Source organism: Caretta caretta, chromosome 2, assembly GCF_965140235.1.
Source record: "Caretta caretta isolate rCarCar2 chromosome 2, rCarCar1.hap1, whole genome shotgun sequence".
NCBI lineage: Eukaryota > Metazoa > Chordata > Testudines > Cheloniidae > Caretta > Caretta caretta.
Genome location: NC_134207.1, coordinates 47,349,422 through 47,370,044, shown reverse-complemented (window position 1 = coordinate 47,370,044; position 20,623 = coordinate 47,349,422). Strand labels below are relative to the sequence as shown.

General features: G+C 41.1%; 1 long non-coding RNA gene across 2 annotated transcripts in view; it reads left to right on the top strand.

Moving 5' to 3' along the window:
* Positions 1-20,623, top strand: part of LOC142070750 (uncharacterized) — a 137,205-nt gene that overhangs the window by 10,584 nt on the left and 105,998 nt on the right. For both annotated transcript variants that reach the window (XR_012666696.1, XR_012666697.1), the window contains exon 2: positions 2,510-2,644. This is a non-coding gene — a long non-coding RNA (uncharacterized LOC142070750). The remainder of the gene's footprint in view (positions 1-2,509; positions 2,645-20,623) is intronic.

The following is a 20,623-nucleotide window of genomic DNA, read 5'->3' as shown; positions in this document are numbered from 1 at the left end:
GGGGAGCAAAAGGGGAGGGGCCAGGGGCTAGCCTCCTTCCTGCTCACCACTCTGCTGGGGAGTTGGGCTGGCTCCTCTGCAAGCCTGTCCTGACCCTGCTCCCTGGCAGGAGCTCAGAGGCCAGAGAAAAGGGACTTGCGGGCTGGATGTGGCCCGCGGGCCCTAGTTTGCCCCCATCTGCACTGTGCAGTGTGGATAGGAAGGAGATTAAAGATAACCTAGGTATGGTCCAAAACCAAAATGAATACTTTGCCTTGGTTTTCTATAAGTAAGATCATATGGAACATACCATAGAATCATAGAAGATCAGGGTTGGAAGGGACCTCAGGAGGTCATCTAGTCCAACCTCCTGCTCCAAGCAGGACCAATCCCCAACTGAAAAAAAAAAAGAGAAAAAGCCTCAGTCTGTGCTTCTAACAGTCATCATCAAGCCCCCACTTCCTGGGGCAAAGCAGCAGGAAGTTGTCTTGTCAACAGGCAGTTTCACAGTCTGGATTCTTTTTCCTGTCTCAGGGTCTAGACGGATCACTCTCCCTCCATCATAACAGGCTACCCAGAGTTTGTCTTCTGTATCAATACACATTCCATCAGGGATGGTTTCTTCCTTTTCTAGCTTGTACATACTCCTGTGATTGGAATTTTTTTCTGTTTGCAGGTCATAATCAAAGGCATCCACAGAGTAGGACAGGCTATCAATGTAAAAGAAAGTCTTGTGATCCAGTGACCAATCCAAGCCATTAGAGATGTCCACCTGATCAAAATGCTTCACTACAGAATGATCAGGGAAGAGTGTATACAGATCACCTTTGTGTCTCTCTAGCACACCAAGGTGCTAGAAGGCAGTGTAGCTGCTGGAAATGAGTGTCAAGGAATGGAAATTACCACATCTGAGGTGGAAGAAAAACTCCGAGTTTAATACACTCAGACTGGGGGAACTAAACTTCCATCCCAGAATACTGAAAGAACTGGCACATGAGATTGATAGTCTGGTAGCAAGGATTTTTAGCAAATCTGTCTGTGCAGGGTAGCACCATATGACCTGGAGACTAGCTAATGTCATACCTATATTTAAGAAAGGGGGTGGGAAGTAACCTCAGTAGTATGCAATGTTTTAGAACAAATTGTGAAGGAAAGAATAATTTATAGAGGTAAAGGGGATGTAATGCAACATGGGTTTACCAAAGGTAGATCATTTCAGATTTCTTCTTTGACAGATCTAATATACTTGGACTCCAATGAAGCATTTGATATGGTATCACATGGGGAAACTATTAAATTGGACAAGATGGGGATCAGTGCAAGCACTGTAAGATGGATAGGGAATTGGCCCAAGGGGAGAAGGCAATGGGTTGTGCTGAAAGGTGAATTATCAGACTGGAGGGAGTTTACTAATGGATTTCCTCAAGGATTGATCTTGGTGCCAGTTTTATTAAACATCTTTATCAATGATCTTGGCACAGATCATTGGGAATGTGCTAATTAAATTTGCTGATGATACAATGTTGGGAGGCATCGTCAATGCAGAGGAGGATTGAAATATTATTCAGGAAGATCTGGATGACCTTGAAGACTGGAGTGACAAAAATGGGATGAAATTCAAAAGTACCAAATGCAAGGTCATGCACATAGGGTCTAATAATAATTTCTGCTACAAGCTGGGGAAAATCATCAGTTGGAAGTGGCAGAGCAGGAAAGAGCTGGCTGTGGGTCAATCACAGGGTGACTGAGCCACTAACATGATGCAGCGGTGAAAAAGGCAAATGCCATTCTAGGATGTATTAAGTGAGGCATTTCCAGTAGAGAGAGAGAGAGGAATTAATGCCTTATACAACGCACTGGTAAGACCTCATTTGGAATACTGGGTACAATATCAATCACCCATGTTCAAGAAAGATGAACTTAAAAAGATGAACAGGTGCAGAGAAGAGCTAGTAGGGGCAATGGAGGGCCTGTCTTATGAGAAGAGACTGGAAGAGCTTGGCTTGTTTGGTTTAACACAGTGGTTTTCAACCCATGGTCTCTGGACCCTAGGGGGTCCACAGATTATGCCTAAGATTTCAAAAGAGCTCTGCACCTCCATTCAATTTTTTTCAGGGCGTCCACACATAGAAAAGGTTGAAAACCACTAATCTAGCAAGAAGAAGGCTGAGAGGGGATATACTGTATCCCCTGTATCGCTGTAGGAGCACAGGAACTAGGAAACAGAGCTATAAACAGGGGAGTTTGTGTGGGAGTTCTGTTGGAGGAGAAGGTATTTGTATTTGGTTTTATATTTATATTATTTGTATGTGTAGAGGCTTGTAGGGGCTTTGTGCTGGGAGAGAAGCTGAGCCCTGATTAGGGGGCGGGGCTTCTCTGTCTAGGGGTCCTATAAAGGTAGCAGCCAGTCAGGCAGCGGCACAGGAGCCAGCAAACAGAAGAGTTTGAGGGGGAGTTTGTATTGTGGTGCTTGTTTGGGGTTTGTTTTTGCTGTGGGTGATGGTGTTTTGGTGTGGTTTGTGTTTCCCAGATTAACAGTATTTAGGTGGGAAGACTGTGACAGATACAGAGGCAGCAGCAGGAGTGACCCATGTAGTGGAAGACACAATGAAGATGACTGGATGTGGAAGCTGTGGCATGTACATGATCCTGGAGGGGGTACCTGGTAAGAGTTTTGTGTGCAAGAAATGCCGTCTGATAGAGCTGATGGAGGAAAAGATCCGAGGTTTGGAGATGCAGGTGGAAAGTCTGGTTGAGTTTAGAAAGGGGGTCGAGCAGATTATGGAGCAAAGACATGAGGTATCTGAAGGGAAAAGCTCAGACTTGCAGATGGAACCAGGACTGAGGAATTCTTAGGGGAGACTGGGTGAGGAAAGTGGTCAGTGGAAGCATGTGACTAAAAGAACCAGGCAGAGACAAAGATGGACTAGTGAAGGAGAAATAGAGCTCAAGAACAGGTTTGCAGAGTTGGAAAATGAAGAAGGGGCTCAGCAGGTGGACACTGAAGGTGGAAGGGCAAGGAAGAAGAGGAGAGGCTAGTCCTATAGGAAAAGGGGAAGAGTCAATGGAGACTACACCAAATATGAGCTCCAGGAGGATACAGGATGGGTTGAAGAGGATTACTAGGGAGAATAGGAATGGAAAGAACTTGCAGCCAGAGGGAACAGGGGATAGACTGGAGAATAGCACTATCATCAGGAAAAGGCAGGTCTATGTGATCGGGGACTCTTTACTGAGAAGATTAGACAGGCCTGTAACCAGAGCTGATCCAGAGAATAGAAGGGTATGCTGTCTTCCAGGTGCTAAGATACGGGATGTAGACTTGAGGTTGAAAAGGATCCTAAAGGGAGCAGGAAAGAATCCTCTAATTATACTTCATGTGGGATCAAATGATATGGCTAGATTCTCACTGGAAATTATTAAGGGAGACTAGGCTAGGCTGGGGAAGATGCTTAAGGAAATCGAGGCTCAGGTGATCTTTAGTGGGATTCTGCCTGTTCCTAGAGAAGGGCAAGAAAGGCGTGACAAGATTATGACCATCAACGGATGTCTTAGGCAGTGGTGCTATAAGGAGGGCTTTGGGATGTATGGCCACTGGGAGGCATTCATGGACAGAGGACAGTTCTCTTGGGATGGACTTAATCTGAGTAGGGAAGGAAATAGACTTCTAGGATGGAGGCTGGCACAACTGATTAAGAGAGCTTTAAACTAGGAATTTGGGGGAGATTTTTGGGAGATGTCCAGCTAATCTCCACGCCGGATTTTAGCATTGAGAGGGAAGAAAACGAAGTAAGAAAGGATACAGCCATGTAGGAGAATATATATAAGGAGGAAGGGCAGTGTGGATACCAGTCTAATAGGTTATACTGGCTGTAGAATGACCATGCCTAATAGGGTACAGAATGTGAGCGAGGCCAAACAGCAAACATTAAGATGTTTGTACACCAATGCGAGGAGCCTAGGTAACAAAATGGAGGAACTAGAGCTACTGGTGCAGGAAGTGAAACCAGATACTATAGGGATAACAGAATCATGGTGGACTAGTAGTCATGACTGGACTACAGGTATTGAAGGGAATGTGCTGTTTAGGAAAGACCAAAATAAAGGTAAAGGTGGTGGAGTAGCATTGTATATCAATGATGAGGTAGAATGTAAAGAAATAAGAAGCTATGGAATGGATAAGACAGAGTCCGTCTGGGCAAAAATTACTCTGGGGAAGAAAATTATTAGAGCTTCCCCTGGGATAGTGCTTGGTGGGTGCTATAGTCTGCTGGGATCTAATTTGGATATGGATAGAGCCCTTTTTAATGTTTTTAATGAAGTAAATACTAATGGAAACTGCGTGATCATGGGAGACATGATAACTTCCCAGATATAGACTGAAGGACAAGTGGTAGTAATAATAATAGGGCTCAGATTTTCCTAGATGTGATAGCTGATGGATTCCTTCACCAAGTAGTTGCTGAACCGACTAGAGGGGATGCCATTTTAGATTTGGTTTTTGTAAGTAGTGAGGACCTCATAGAAGAAATGGTTGTAGGGGATAATCTTGATTCAAGTGATCATGAGCTAATTCAGTTCAAACTGAACAGAAGGATTAACAAAAATATATCTGCATCTAGGGTTTTTGATTTCAAAAGGGCTGACTTTCAAAAATTAAGGAAATTAGTTAGAAGTAGATTGGACTGAAGAATTTATGGATCTAAAGGTAGAGGAGGCCAGGGATTACTTTAAATCAAAGCTGCAGAAGCTATCGGAAGCCTGCATCCCAAGAAAGGGGGAAAAATTCATAGGCAGGAGTTGTAGACCAAGCTGGATGAGCAAGCATCTCAGAGAGGTGATTAAGAAAAAGCAGAAAGCATACAGGGAGTGGAAGATGGGAGGGATCAGCAAGGAAAGCTACCTTATTGAGGTCAGAACATGTAGGGATAAAGTGAGACAGGCTAAAAGTCAAGTAGAGTTGGACCTTGCAAAGGGAATTAAAACCAATAGTAAAAGGTTCTATAGCCATATAAATAAGAAGAAAACAAAGAAAGAAGAAGTGGGACTGCTAAACACTGAGGCTGGAGTGGAGGTCAAGGATAATCTAGGCATGGCCCAATATCTAAACAAATAGTTTGCCTCTGTCTTTAATAAGGCTAAAGAGGATCTTAGGGATAATGGTCGCATGACAAATGGGAATGAGGATATGGAGGTAGATATTACCATACCTGAGGTAGAAGCGAAACTCGAACAGCTTAATGCGACTAAATCGGGGGGCCAAGATAGTCTCCATCCAAGAATATTAAAGGAATTGGCACACGAAATTGCAAGCCCATTAGCAAGAATTTTTAATGAATCTGTAAACTCCGGGGTTGTACCATATGATTGGAGAATTGCTAACATAGTTCCTATTTTTAAGAAAGGGAAAAAAAAGTGATCCGGGTAACTACAGGCCTGTTAGTTTGACATCTGTAGTATGCATGGTCTTGGAAAAAATTTTGAAGGAGAAAGTAGTAAAGGACATTGAAGTCAATGGTAAATGGGACAAAATACCACATGGTTTTACAAAAGGTAGATCATGCCAAACCAAACTGATCTCCTCCTTTGAGAAAATAACAGATTTCTTTTAGACAAAGGACAGTAGATCTAATTTACCTAGATTTCAGTTAGGCGTTTGATACCATGCCACATGGGGAATTATTAGTTAAATTGGAAAAGATAGGCATCAATATGAAAATTGAAAGGTGGATAAGGAATTGGTTAACAGGGAGACTACAGTGGGTCCTACTGACAGGTGAACTGTCAGGCTGGAGGGAGGTTACCAGTGGAGTTCCTCAGGGATCGGTTTTGGGACCAATCTTATTTAATCTTTTTATTACTGACCTCGTCACAAAAAGTGGGAGTGTGCTAATAAAGTTTGCGGATGACACAAAGCTGGGAGGTATTGCCAATTTAGAGAAGAACCGGGAAATCATACAGGAAGATTTGGATGACCTTGTAAACTGGAGTAATAGTAATAGGATGAAATTTAATAGTGAGAAGTGTAAGGTTATACATTTAGGGATTAATAAGAATTTTAGTTATAAGCTGGGGACGCATCAATTAGAAGTAACGGAGGAGGAGAAGGACCTTGGAGTATTGGTTGATCATAGGATGACTGTGAGCCGCCCATGTGATATGGCCATGAAAAAAGCTAATGCGGTCTTGGGATGCATCAGGCAAGGTATTTCCAGTAGAGATAAAGAGATTTTAGTACCGTTATACAAGGCACTGGTGAGACCTCACCTGGAATACTGTGTGCAGTTCTGGTCTCCCATGTTTAAGAAGGATGAATTCAAACTGGAACAGGTACAGAGAAGGGCTACTAGGATGATCCGAGGAATGGAAAACCTGTCTCATGAAAGGAGACTCAAGGAGCTTGGCTTGTTTAGCCTAACCAAAAGAAGGCTGAGGGGAGATATGATTGCTCTCTATAAATATATCAGAGGGATAAATACTGGAGAGGGAGAGGAATTATTTAAGCTCAGTACCAATGTGGACACAAGAACAAATGGATACAAACTGGTCATTGGGAAGTTTAGACTTGAAATTAGATGAAGGTTTCTAACCATCAGAGGAGTGAAGTTTTGGAATAGCCTTCCAAGGGAAGCAGTGGGGGAAAAAGACCTATCTGGCTTTAAGATTAAACTCAATAAATTTATGGAGGAGATAGTATGATGGGATAACATGATTTTGGTAATTAATTATCTTTAAATATTCATGGTAAATAGGCCCAATGGCCTGAGATGGGATGTTAGATGGGGTGGGATCGGAGTTACTACAGAGAATTCTTTCCTGGGTATCTGGCTGGTGAATCTTGCCCATATGCTCAGGGTTCAGCTGATCGCCATATTTGGGGTTGGGAAGGAATTTTCCTCTAGGGCAGATTGGAAGGGGCCCTGGGGGCTTTTCACCTTCCTCTGTATCATGGGGCATCGGTCTCTTGCTGGAGGATTCTCTGCTCCTTGAAGTCTTTAAACCACGTTTTGAGGACTTCAGTAGCTCAGACATAGGTGAGAGGTTTTTCGGAGGAGTGGATGGGTGAAATTCTGTGGACTGCGTTGTGTAGAAGGTCGGACTAGATGATCATAATGGTCCCTTCCGACCTTAGTATCTATGAATCTATAATTGTTGTCTGTAAATTGCAGGGAGGGTGAAGACATATTTACGGTAAAGGACAATGTTGGCACAAGAAAAAATGAGTACAAAGTGACCATGAACAAATTCAGGCTGGAAATTAGAAGAAGGTTTCTAATCATCAGAGGGGTGAGGTTCTGGAACACCCTTCCCAAAAGGCGTTGTGGGGACAAACAACTTAATTAGTCTTACGAGAGAGCTGGACAAACTTATGGGTGAAATTGTATGATGGGGTTACTTGTGATCCTATGGGGCAGGGCTCAACAGCCGTGGGGTTCCCTTTTGGTTTTTCTTATGTTACTAAAGTTCATACTTAGGGTTTCAGATGGCCATCAGCAGGGATCAGGAAGGGATATTTTTCCTCCCCAGTGTATTGTGGGTCAACTTTTTAAAATCTCCTTCCTCAAAGCATCACAGATGGCCATAATTGGAGATGGAAAAGTTGGTGGGGGTGGGCCAGGGCTCTGAGGTGGCACAATCATGCTCTTTATCTCAGATGCCTGGCTGGCTGGATCTTACTTACATGCTCAAGGTCTGAGCACCACATGTGGGGTCAGGAAGAAATGACCTTGGGTTTTTTGTTTTTGTTTTTTGTTTTGCCTTCCTTTTCAGTGTGAGTGTGGGTCACTTGCCAGGAATATCTGGGTAGATCTCACTTAATCCATTGCAGGGGGGAGCCATCAAGCAGTGGTGCACCTTCATCCCTCCTGTTCTCTGCCTGTGGCACATAATAGTCTAGTCTCCTGTGGGTTGTAATACTTTGATCTTATTTTGGTTGTTGGGACTAGTGTGCAAGTGCTGTGTGTGGGTGGCCTGTGATACACAGGCCGTCAGATTAGTTGGTCTAGTGGTCCCTTCTGGCCTTGAACTGTGTGACTCTGACTTTCCGTTACAGAGGGAGAAAGTGAGAAAGAGGCAGACTGTGAACAAAATAGCTATTGTAGACTCAGATTTCTGACTTGAATCTCTAATTCTAGACCTGAAGTGAAACCCTAGGCAGAATCAATGGTAGTGACTAGCAGGGTGTGTATTTTTGGAACTCTTAAGAGGAAAATTTACTGTCCAAGCCTGAAACATCCATTGGCAGCAGACAGTGAAAAACTTAGATATGAGGAATCAAAAACAGAACCAGTCAACTGAAAAGACTTCAGCAGGGAACATTCAGAAGGAATTGTTTCCAAAAGACTTGGGTTAATTACTTATGACTGTGAGTTACCAGGCCTGAAAAGTTGGAGTTGGTTCTTTTAGTACCTACAATTTGTAATATTACCTTTTTAAAACTGTTAATTTGAATGGCTTTTTTTATTTTTGGGATGAAGGGGGAATCATGGTGGTTGCTATTAGTCTTTAGCAATAGTTACTAAATCATGGTATTTGAAATAGTACAAAATTCCTGTAGACACAGAATAGAAAATAATTGTGGGTAAATATTGTTTGTTTTATTTTTTAAGAGCTCTCTCTCCTGGCATCTTAGAGTGGCTACATTAGAGAGTACAGTGGCACAGCTGCATTGGTCCAGCTGTGCTGCTATAAGCTCTCTAGTGTAGCCATGCCCTTAGTCCCAGGGGTGAAAGTAACTTAACAGACTTACCGGTACGCATGGCAGCTGCGGGGGAGGGGTGTACTGGTAAGCGGGAGGGGGGGGGTGGCTCTGGGGCCCTGGCAGGGCTGGGGCCTCAGGCAGAAGGGATGGAGCCTCAGGAGGAAGGGGGGCCTTGGGCAGAAGGGGGCGGGGCTGGGGCCAGACTCCCTCAACCAGCCCTTCAGCGCTGCCTGGCCCGCACCACCTGGGGTCTGGCGATGATTTAAAGGGCCCAGGGCTCCAGCTGCTGCCGGGAGCCCTGGGACCTTTTAAATTGCTGGGCCCCAGGGCAGCTGCCCCTTCCCTCCTCCCCAGTCAGTGGCCCTGCTGGTATGGTCGGTTGTGTACCGGCAGCCACTTTCTTACTGGTACGCAGGACCAGATCGGTTTACTTTCACCTGTGTTTAGTCCCAACCTTCCTGTCGCCTCACTGATGCTTGTCTGGCTGAATTTGGATGGCCATTTTAATTAAATTTATCACTCTGGATACTGTTGTTGCCATCTAGGCAATGTCTTGTCTGAGCCTAACCTACACAACACATGCTCGGGCAATATGTTAGATGGCAACTGAGTTATGCTAGTGTGCAAACTGAATCTGGCTAATAGCACGTAGTGCTAGTGTTGGTTCCTACTGATGCCAGTTTTATTTCTTTGCCAGTCTCTTGCTCAAGAAAGACTCCTCTTTTAATGAGGTTTTATCAGGAAACTGGGGACAGGAATATCGTTTACCATCTGAGGCTGGGCCTTCCATGCGCCACAGTTCGGGAAAGAAACAAGTCAAATGACAGTTGTTACTGAAGAATTTGGGAGTCTGTCAAAAGGGCTGGTTTAAATGGTATTACCACATATGCCACCATTTGCTCACTGTCCGTGAGCGACTTGCTTACTGCATGGGAAGGGTGGTATCTTTATGTTCAATCGTCTGTTCTAAAACAGGCCTGTCATTGTTCCTCTACAAAGCTGGACATATTTTCAAGAGCTGTCATGAGTAAAATCTGGCTTGCTAAGCAGAACTGGTGATTTACTTAAAGGAGGGAAGTTAGAATGGCAAGAGAACTCCTGTACAAGTGGAGTAAAGTCATAGTGAGAAGCTGTTTGTCTGAAGGGTCCTGTTAAGAACAGCTACAAGAATCACTTCTGTATATTGAACATCAGGCTACAGTCTAACACATTGTTACATCATGTTTTCTGTAGTTTGGTTCAGACAAGACAGTCTGTATGATAATCATCTGTTTAAACAAATCAAATGGAATATATGCCATATTTGCACATGTTGATTTAAACCATTATTACCCTTCCCTTTGTTATTGTATGGTAATGACTTGGTCCTATGGATATAGAGTAGCCATTTAGGGGTACATTTTTAAAGCAGCATAAAGTACAAACTCAGATCTTGTTAAGCAATAAAGGGCTTTATGTATAGATCTCGAACAGACTACTTCAGGAGATCATGTCTCCAATGGTCATGTAGTGTAGTTTAGTAAGAACAGCAAGCCAAATAGCTCACAATAGCCATCATTTCCCCTTGCTGTATCTTTACTAAAATCATCTGAGATTCAAGATAGTCTGTTTGGGAAAGGGTTTTTGGTATTCTGTATGTAGCTTTATTCTCTTGCCAGCAAATATCAAAATATATTATTTACTCTTGCTGGTAGCTTTCCAGAGTTGTGATAACATAACCACTTTTTCATCTATCTCATCTTGGATAAATTTCATTCCAGCCATTAAGGGACCCATATGTGGATCCTTCTCCTTGAAGGAATATTTCTGTACGATTTCTTTATGCCTTTAGACATTGTCATTGCCCATTTGTGGTTCACGACAGGCCCCACTCACGCCACAGATTCTCAGGATATTTGTTTTACATTTTTGTATGTCTGAAAGATCATTTTCCACTATCCTAGTGAAACACTGCCATAAAGTCATGCACAGCCGTGCCTGTCAAAGATGGGTGATCCTGAAAATACCCAAATATGGAATCAGAATACTATTTTTTTACCTCTGAATCAAAGGCATGACTTGGAACTAATGGTGTTTAGATTATTTTTTTTTCTAGTAGGATTATATTTTTAGAAGCAATGTTGGCACTATTTTTGTGCAATAACACTTAGCACAAACTTGAGGCTGAATCCAAACAAATCTTTTCGCTCAGCTGCCCATTTTTCACAGCACAGCAGAGGCAGCAATAATGAAGCTTCAATCTCCATTTCATAACTCTCTTCTGTAATTCCCTCCCCACAGCACTGCCCCAATATCTAGGGAAAGGAAGGAAATAGGTTAATGCTTTCCCTGGCAGAATGAGATTTACATAGGGCACAACCTCACAGGAGCTCCAACTGAGAAATTTCCTGTTGAAGTCAATGGGAGTCAAATACTCAGAACTTAGGAAATGCCAGAATTAAGACTGTCTGTGCAGTCTTAATTTGGCGCCTTGTGCATGTGCATGATGATACAATCTTCAAATTACATGATCACAAACTATTTTTTCCACAGGCCTCTTGCATCGTTCAGTGCAAAGGATGGACAGTGATCACAGAATAGGCAGCTATTCTGTATTTTGTGTTATCATGACTGTTCAATGTGTTGTGTCACCAACCCATATTTATGGCATACTTTCAAACTTTACTCTGAAGAGAGAATTATTAACTTCATGGGCTCTTCTGTGGCGTTCATCACTGCCCCACTGGTTCTCAGTTCCAGTCTCTTGCCCAGTCAGTCGCAATCTCCCATGCCAACTCCAAGTCCTATTTCCTCTCTTCCCATGCACCAGCCTCCAGTCTGAGTCTCCCCCCCTCCCCACACACCCCTAGGCTCCTTTTCCCAATCTACTCCTCTTACCTCTGGTCTGGCTCTCATCCCCTCTCCATTTGAATCAGGGAGCTTTCTCCTCCGTGCTGCCTGGGCTGAGGGAGGAGACATAGTCTGTCTGCTCTTAGTTAAGGTACACCAACTTGGACCTGACACAGCCTTCAGTAGTCTAGAGCTGCAATTAGAGGGAAAGTCCTGCTCAGACATAGGCTGGAACAAGCTCACCATGGATGGAATCTTTAGGAAATTTAGCTGCTAAAACCTAAAGCCTCTTCTAAGCATGTGCAAACTGCTTAACTCCCCCCTGCTCCCCCCAAGGCTTGCTTATATGTTAACCAAATTTGGACAGATTTTCAAGGGGATGGCAAATTTTTAAGTCCCTGTTCCAAAGCATATGGGAGCTAGAGCTTTTCAAAGACAATTTTGCCATGGGCAATACACTATTTTTTCCTAGCCTTCTTGGAAATGATTTGACCATTTTAGCAGAAAATAATAAGAAAATCAGACAAACACTGACACTTGGTAAGGTAAATTTCAGCCCAAACGGTTATAGTTTGACAAATTTACAAGGAGCTGAAAACAGAATCTTATCATGGGAAGTGGCTGGCAACCTTAATAATAGGCAGTTCTCCCGGCATCACTTCTAATTAGAGGAAATATTTATTACCCAAGGTGGAAAGTTATCAGTCCTCATTTAAAAGAGATAACTGGAGATGGTTGAACATTTTATTAAACTTTTTTTCCCAATGAAAATGGCTTTTCAACAAAAACATTTATATTCCCAATTGAAATTTTCCATTTTTTTAACAAAATAAATTAAACATGTTTGGGGTTTGGAGGGAAAAAAACACTTGTGAAAAAACTAAAGATTAAAAAAAAAAAATCTTGAGGATAAACAATTGATACTTTTCAACCAGCTCTAGAGGTAGTAATGTTAATTGGTCTGTTGCTCTCCTGAACTGATGCTTCTTCTAGATGTCACTGTCTTCTGTTGGTGCTCAGGGTAACAATAGGAAGCAGAGAAGATGGAGCAAAAACAGTGGAAGGCTGAAGACAACCATCTCCACTGTATTTTCTCTCTCCATCTCCAAACAACTCATTGGGCCCTCTGTGGGATCAAGGCCCCATATCCCTGCAGGCAGGGGGTTCAAGGAGGATGAGAAATTGGGGATCAGCTGCTCTCTGCAACATGCTGTCTTTGGGGGTCTTATGAAAGCCATGCTGTTTAGGGGAAGCAAAGGAATAATTCTGAGGAATGTATTGAGCAAAGAGCAATAAATTCATAAGTTTAAGTTTGCGAGCTCAGTGGCTTTTTCACCTGAGCTTGTAAGTTCATTGAACTTTCTCTCAAATATTACTATCAAGTATGGAAGTGTAAAGGGCCTCAATTAAATACTGCACTAAACAAAAAAAACTTTGGATACTTTCCAGCCAGTGATTTTCTGGAATAAAGCCAAAAGCTTACCCCTTTCTTTTAAATAGTATTTCCTTAGAGCAGCTCAGCTTGGTCTGATAAGAATAAAAAATGATTTAAGCCAAATTTGAATTTGAATTGAACTTCATATTTCAAAATCAAAACTTTGAACTTTTTAAAACTCATCAGAAATTGCACGTTTTGTTTTGTTTGTTACTTGGCCAGGATAGACTAATCATGGTATTTCTGAGACAGCCAATACTGTGAATTACTGGAAATGTCTTAAAAAGTCAGTTCTTGTCAGCTTTCCAGCCTGACTTTTGAGCAAGAGTTTCTGATAAGCGTAGGATAAGCACAAGAGCATTTGTATCCAGACAGAACCAAATCTCCAAACCATTTGAAGTTCCCCCAGTCCCGCTACTCATAATGTTTTAGTTCAAAGTATTAGAGGCAAACTTTAACTTGGATTTGAGAGAATTCAGCAAAATTATCTGTTGTCAGAGGTGATATTGACCTATGTATTTTTCTCTGTGAACTCCTGTAGTTTGTGTAAGTTGTAACAGAAATATTAACTGAACATCTGAAATAAATATAGGATGATCCAATACTGTCGATGCTGCATCTACTTCCATGACCATATTACTTTGCTGTACTACTTCCCTCTTCTGGTTTATATACTACATTTGATCCACACATCTTTCATTCCTGTCTATAAATATTATATTATTATATAATAATATAATATAATATATTATAATAATATAATATTATAAAAAGATAAAGGGTAATACATGGCCCCAAATTTTCCTACAAACTACAACTTCTCATTTTGTCACACTTCCTTTATTGTATAGTATACATGTTTTCATATTAATAGTAATTTTGTTTCAGACACAGACACTTCATTTTATGTTTTTCCTCTAACATGTTCCTTTCACTGAACTAGTTGTTTGAGCTAGTATTAAAGCTGGTAGAAAATATTAAGCTTTTCACAAATGGAAAGTTCAAAAAACATTTAAAATGTCAAAACATTTCATCTTGACACTTCCAATCAAAACTAAACATTTTGACATTCCTGAACTGAAACGTCATTTTGATTTTTTGAACTGAAACTAGTTTGTGTTATCTTGGTTCCTCATTAAACAGTGCCACCCAAAGCTGCTGCAATGTCTTATGAGTTCTACAAGTGTCTCATGTCCCCATTCTCATCTATGGGCTGGGTCTTCCACATGTCTGATGCACCGTGATGATGTGACTCCCATGATGTGCTAGATCAGTTCAACCAGAGGGAACACTGGTGAATCACGGAAGATGTTGTCCCCCTAGGGAAATTAGCTCATTGAGCAGAATAGGACACCTGACTTACAGTTCTTATGAGTTACCACATTAGTCAAGTAGGCAAAGATTAATGTCAAACTCCTGGGAAACATTTTGATTGTTTTTTCAAACTGACATTTTGATCTGGGTCTGCTTGGCGTGAAACGAAACATTTCATTTTGATTTTCCATCAGGAAAATTGAAAAAATTCCCATGGAAATTTTTGACTTTGCAGAAACTGTAGTTGATGGGGGAGGTGGGGGGGAGGAACACTGATGGAAAATTCCCAAGCGTCTCTAGGTAGTATGAAAAAGAAAAGCAAGTCAAAATTCCCATCTTGCTGCCAACATTATTTCTTGCAACTTCTGTTCCAAATTCTGCTCATTAAAGTATTCCAGCAAGATGTTTTAAGAAGTTTAGCATGTGTTTGTGTGTGCATGTAGGAGGCGAGGACACACTGTGTAACAGCAAGTATCTGGATAATTAATGGATGATGGTAATGGAAGGAAAGAAGCAAAGATTTGGTACCCTCAGGCTTGCAAATTTTCAATGTAAGACCATATTGCATATTCTAAATGGAAAAAACGGATGTGTATGAAGGAATAATTGAAAGCTGCCTTATTCATCTGAGCACATATTTATAATTATTCATTGACAGTAAACCTGTAGGTAAAACACACCCACTAATCTTTAATCTAATAAACCCTCAGGGCTACCAGACCCATTCAGGAGGTAGAGGATTAATAAAGAGAGCGATGGAGTCAAGAAGTATGTGTAAAAGGTACTTATGTTCATTAAGAGTATAAATTGCTGCAGGGATTTCACAAATTATACTGAATAATTCAGTTTTGTTTAGTTGGAACTGCTGTTTATTTTTATGTAGTACAGAATGGTAACAATAGATATTGCAAACAATTAAAACAAATCTTTACTATTAATTCCACTCTTGTCATCTTCAGCTGGCATCTTTATTAGAAGAAACAGGGCAGATGTATTATTTTCAATGTTTTTTAGATTTCCCACATCACAAGAATTGTGTAGTTTGTTTTCTTCTAATAAGATAGTTATGACCCTGACATTGGTAGCAAGTTATTGACATAAAATTAATCCCCAGATGGTCCAATCATTATCAAAATACCATGAAAAGAAGAAAACAGGGGATTGTTGGATTCACTGAATTATCTCATGCACTTCTATGGAAAAAGATGGGCAACATACATGCACTTCTTAAAAGATATCTTTCACAGGTCAGATGACAATTTACTTTGTCTTGACTTAACATTATGTTGAGGAAAGGTCAAAGCTGAAGTGCTGAGACATACTCACCTCTGAGTCTTTCTAAATACGATGTTTACCATAGATAGATGAGAGTATATTCATTGGCAAAGTATTAGGTAAATGAAGTGTCTGGCCCAGATTCTCAAATGTGTGCATTATGACCTAGATGCAGCTGAGGGGAGAGTAACAAGGGAGCCATTTCAGGTCTCCTGATCCTGGGTCTGGTTCCATGCTGGCCAAGTCAATACCATAATTTAGAGCAATCCTCAGGCTGCTCTAAACTTTGACAGGCTGTGGCTCTAAGGGACCAGTATGCCATCCAGAGAATTCTGAGATGTCTGGTTAAGCTGGCTTTCTGATAGCTTGTTCTGCCAGAGCAGCACAAAGCAGCATAGCAGTATTGGCTATGAATCTGGTTCTCTGTGCCTGATGCTGTTGGGACCCTGCATATAGTGCCCAAGTCTCCAGTTTCCCTCAATTCTTCAAAAGATAGTGATAATGTATGAATAATAAGAAAAGAGAATACATCCCAGGTTAGGCTTTTTTTTTTCCACTTGTTGTCTGCCATGAGTTATTTTAGGTGTACCATCTCTTCAGGGGGAGCTAATGAAAAAATTAGCTCCTTACTTGTGTTACTATACCGTGGATCATCAAACTAGATGTTCAGACATTGGGACAAATCTGGCTGTGCTGGATGTTACCACTAACAAAGGAATTGTATCTTATGACTAAACTCAGCAGGAAGAGTCACAATACATTGCATTAAATCAGATGTGACCTTGCAAAGTCTTAATACAGGTCAAACAAGTTTAGAAATGATTTTTCATGGCTAAGCACACAAAACAGAGGAACGCAGGGGAAAAGACAGGAAGAACATTACAATAATACGTTAAGGTTTCTAATTTTTTTTAAATATCAAAGCTTATTAAAGGAACATTGTAATGAGATTGTTTTTTAATATTGCTTTACAGTCATTGCTGCCATTGAACACAATGGAAATTATTTCCACTGACTTCAATGGGCTTTGCATTGAGCCCTAAATGACTACAGGAAAAATTACCTAATAAGAATATGTATATCAAACAAGTTAATTATAAGACCATATTTTAATATACTATCTGAAAATATTGAAGTCTTCATTGGTATGTATTTAGGAGCTATGTAATCTCTGGGGCTGCCATTTTAGTGATCGTTCTAATAGGAAGTACAGCTTTTTGCATCAAGACCAGAAGATGAAAATTTCACCCATAAATACAAATGTAGTGTACTGTGCTCTCTGCTCCTTTTTCCTCCTGCCCTTCCTTCCACAGGCTCAGAATAGTCTCTCAAAACTCCCACAAAAAATAGAGGGCTTAGTCTTGCCAAGTGCCTTGCTTGACTGGGGTGTTGAGCATCTTGTGAGTTTAAGCTCATAGAGCTTTAAGGCCTTGACCCTGCAGACATAGATGTGCATGAGTAAATTTACACACACAAGTAGTCTCAGTAATTTCAAGGAGACTAATTGTGTTTGTAAAGTTACTCTTACGTAGTCTTTCTATTAGAACGAGGTCCATGGAACTGCGAGAGCTACTGTTTCTTACGTATGTGATTGTTGCAGTTCCCTGCATCATTCCCAAGAGCTCTGATCTTCCTGTTAATACAGGAAATATAGCTACTTTGTAGTTTAACAATTAAATCTTTCATATATATGGTACTTAGAAGAAATATAGTTTTAGTTTATAGTTTAGTGGATCAAGTGATCTGTGACTTTTCTGTATCCCACTGCAGTTTTCCTTTAAGGCTCCTAAGTCTGGGAGGCCCTTTTGACTCGGTCATCAGTAGTCTCCCCAATACTACTGAGAGCTTGCTCTTTTTGGGAAGTGGTGGTACACTGAGAACAACAGAACAACGTAGTTTCTCAGTTCACCTACTGCAAGTGCTCCAGAAGCACAATTGTATATATTTGAAAAACACCATGACACTGCACGCCACTAGAAATTATTAACGTAATTTTATATATAAATAATTTACACAATTGCAGCTCCCACAATACTAGGCTTTGTAAGGGGGTGGCACCTATCTCTTGCGAGCGTCCCCGGTTATGTGTGTGTGCCTACACTCTCTGTTTGTGGTGACCCCTGTTGGTTTCTCAGGTGGGTTTTCAGTGACTCAGCCCTCCAGCCAACTCTCACACACCATCTGTATGTGAAACTGAACAAACCCTTTTCAGGGTACATACTCTTTAACTTATCCCAGCCCTGGTATGGGGCCATACTCACAGGGCTTCCTCCCTGGAGCCACTCTTCCTGTGTCTCTCCCTGAACTCAGTCCTAATTCAGCCTCAGCAGCCAGCCAGGAGCTATTTCTTTGTCCCTGACAGGACAGAGCTCTCTGTGGTCCTGCTGCTCTTTCAGCCAGCCAGGAACAAAGTCCAGTCTCCTGCAACTCCAGGCAGCAACTGACTGACTCTGGCCCTGCAGCTCCTTTTATTGAGCCTGCTGGGCCCTCATTGGCAGCTTCCCTGTAAGCACTCTAGGCTAGGACTTCTAGGAGGACTTCTCTTCTGCTCCTCTCTGAGGCCTCCAGCATGGGGCCTAGTCCACCCTATCACAGGCTTTCACCACATTATCAGTTGGGCAGCTGACAACAGGAGCCCTGCCATGTGTGGGGCTGACAGTGGGAACCCCGGGCATTAATGATTGTAATAGCTGCAGCAAAATGTCTGGTTATCAAAAAAAACAAAAACAAAACAAAACCAACAAAATTAGCAGGCATAACATAAAATTTGAGTGTTTATATTGTTCCAGCAAATTTTTCTTAAACAAATAGGTCTTCTCTGGCTTTTCCAAATTACCACAAATAATAAAGGCCCATTATTTATTGGTTTTGTTTCCAGAAGAATCTCTAACATATTCTAAATTTGTGGCTGGTCCCCACTAGTCCAGAATGCACCAGATAATCAATGCAGAATATTTGGAGGCTGTCCCAGGAAGGAAATGTATCTGATATAGTCTGTATTTTTAAAAAAATATGTGCATGGAACCAAATTCAGATGAAGTGTAAGGAAACCAAGCTTCTAAAGTCTTCTGACACAGCCATCTACACACCCTTTTTTTTCACTTGATCCTCTAATTACTAAATTTTTCTGGTTCACCAGGTTACCACCCTCATTCAGATTCCCTTCTTAAAACCCCTATCGACTGTGACATCTAAAAGAAATGAAGCAGCTGTGACACTTTATTTCACATGGAAGAAAAAACCTTGTTTGGCGATGCTGTACGCACAGCTTTGTTGAGTAACCTCTTTAATCTTATGATTATGATCCCCAGTTTTATCGACTGTTTTGCTTGTCCTGTCATTGTGTTGTGTGAAATTAGGGCTAGATTCTGCAATCTGATCCATGCAGGTAGACACTTATACGCATGTAGACATCAACAGGGATCCCTATGAAGAGGTCCACCCACATAAATCTGATTGGGGAACTGGGTCTTTAGATAGCATGGTCTTCAGGGCATTTTAGGTGCTAGCATACTTTTGGACACAACACATTAATAGTAATTCAGTGGTAATTGCCCCGGGTATGCTATTGCTGAATCTGGCTCCATATTATCAAAACTTGCTAACAGTTGGGGCAGTCTGCTCCCCAAGCCCTGACTACAGTGAAAAAACATGCTGACTGGGTTTACTTTGAAATGACTGCAATACTTGGCATCCCTAAAATCAAAGGTGCTGTCTAGAAGACTTGTTTCTTTGATTAAACAAGTCCCTATTTGCCTGAAGACTTGTCTTGTCATGGAAGTGTTTATACACAGTACAGCTACATTTTTACTAATGTGCATTTTAGCAACATCTTAGTATATTATATAGTCAATAAAATACTCTAAATAGGAATGCCTTTCAAAAATGATTTTATACAAATAGTTGTAGAGAGCACCTCAAATCACATGAGAACATATATAGTGAAACATAATGAAATACATGCTTTGCAGAGGGGGAAAAAAGCTTTAAAGTTACATTGAAGATAAGTTACCGTGTAATGGTATCTTCTGTTTAGGCTTCCGAATGAATGAAGCAGTATTTTCATTTCCAACTTCACTGATCCCTGTTGTTAGAAGTCTTTACTGAAATATGCCTCATTCAAACACAAAATGCTTGGCCACAAATGAATGCCCTGATAGGAAGTATACTGTATTAAAAAGTAGATTGTAAATTTAAATATTGTAAGTAACAAAATATTTTTATATTTTTAAATCTGAAGGCTCCTAAAGCATATCACAATCCTTATACATACAGCACCACTGAAATAAACCCACTGGTTGAGTGGAGGGTGGCACTAAGTTACCACACATTATGTTACGTATGGGTGAGGGAATGCACATTTTGACTAAAGATGCATCTGATATTACAAAAAATGCTATGCATCTGCTTTTGTACAAATCTACCTTGGGTTTTTTAATAGATGCTGAACATCCACTATTGCCCTTGGAAGCTGTGAGTTCTAAACACCATTGAAAATCAGGCCACTTGAGTATACGACTACATTTATATTTAGATTCCCAATTTCAGGCAACTATGTTTGAAAAAGCGGGCCTAAACCAAAGTGCCTTAACAATACCACATCCTCCCTAAGCACACCAACCCTCCGCAAAGCGTATGAGCCCTCAGCCATCTCTGTACTACCTCAAACCCTGAAAAATAGATGTCTTACAACATGCACTGAAGATTTTGAATGTTGTGGACTAGAGAGGATGTGAATTACAGAGTTGAGCAGCCCTTGGGGAAAATGCCCTGACAAGCCTTTTTAATCAAGTGCTCTCCAGCTGTAGCTCCTCTGTAGGGTGAGAGGCTCTCTCTTATTATGTACATTTTAATTAAAGGAATGCATCTCTAAGGTATGTAAATGATAATGCTTTCAACTAATCATAAGATGAGAAACAAATACCTGTAAGAAGATTTAAAAGCAAATATACAGCATACAATGAGAGGGGATGATCTAAAGCCTACTGAAGTCAAGGAAAAGACGCTATTGTTGCACATGACCCAAAAACTTAGATTCAAACATTGGAGTCTGGTTTCACATCTTCAAGTTTGCAACTGAGTCGATCAGT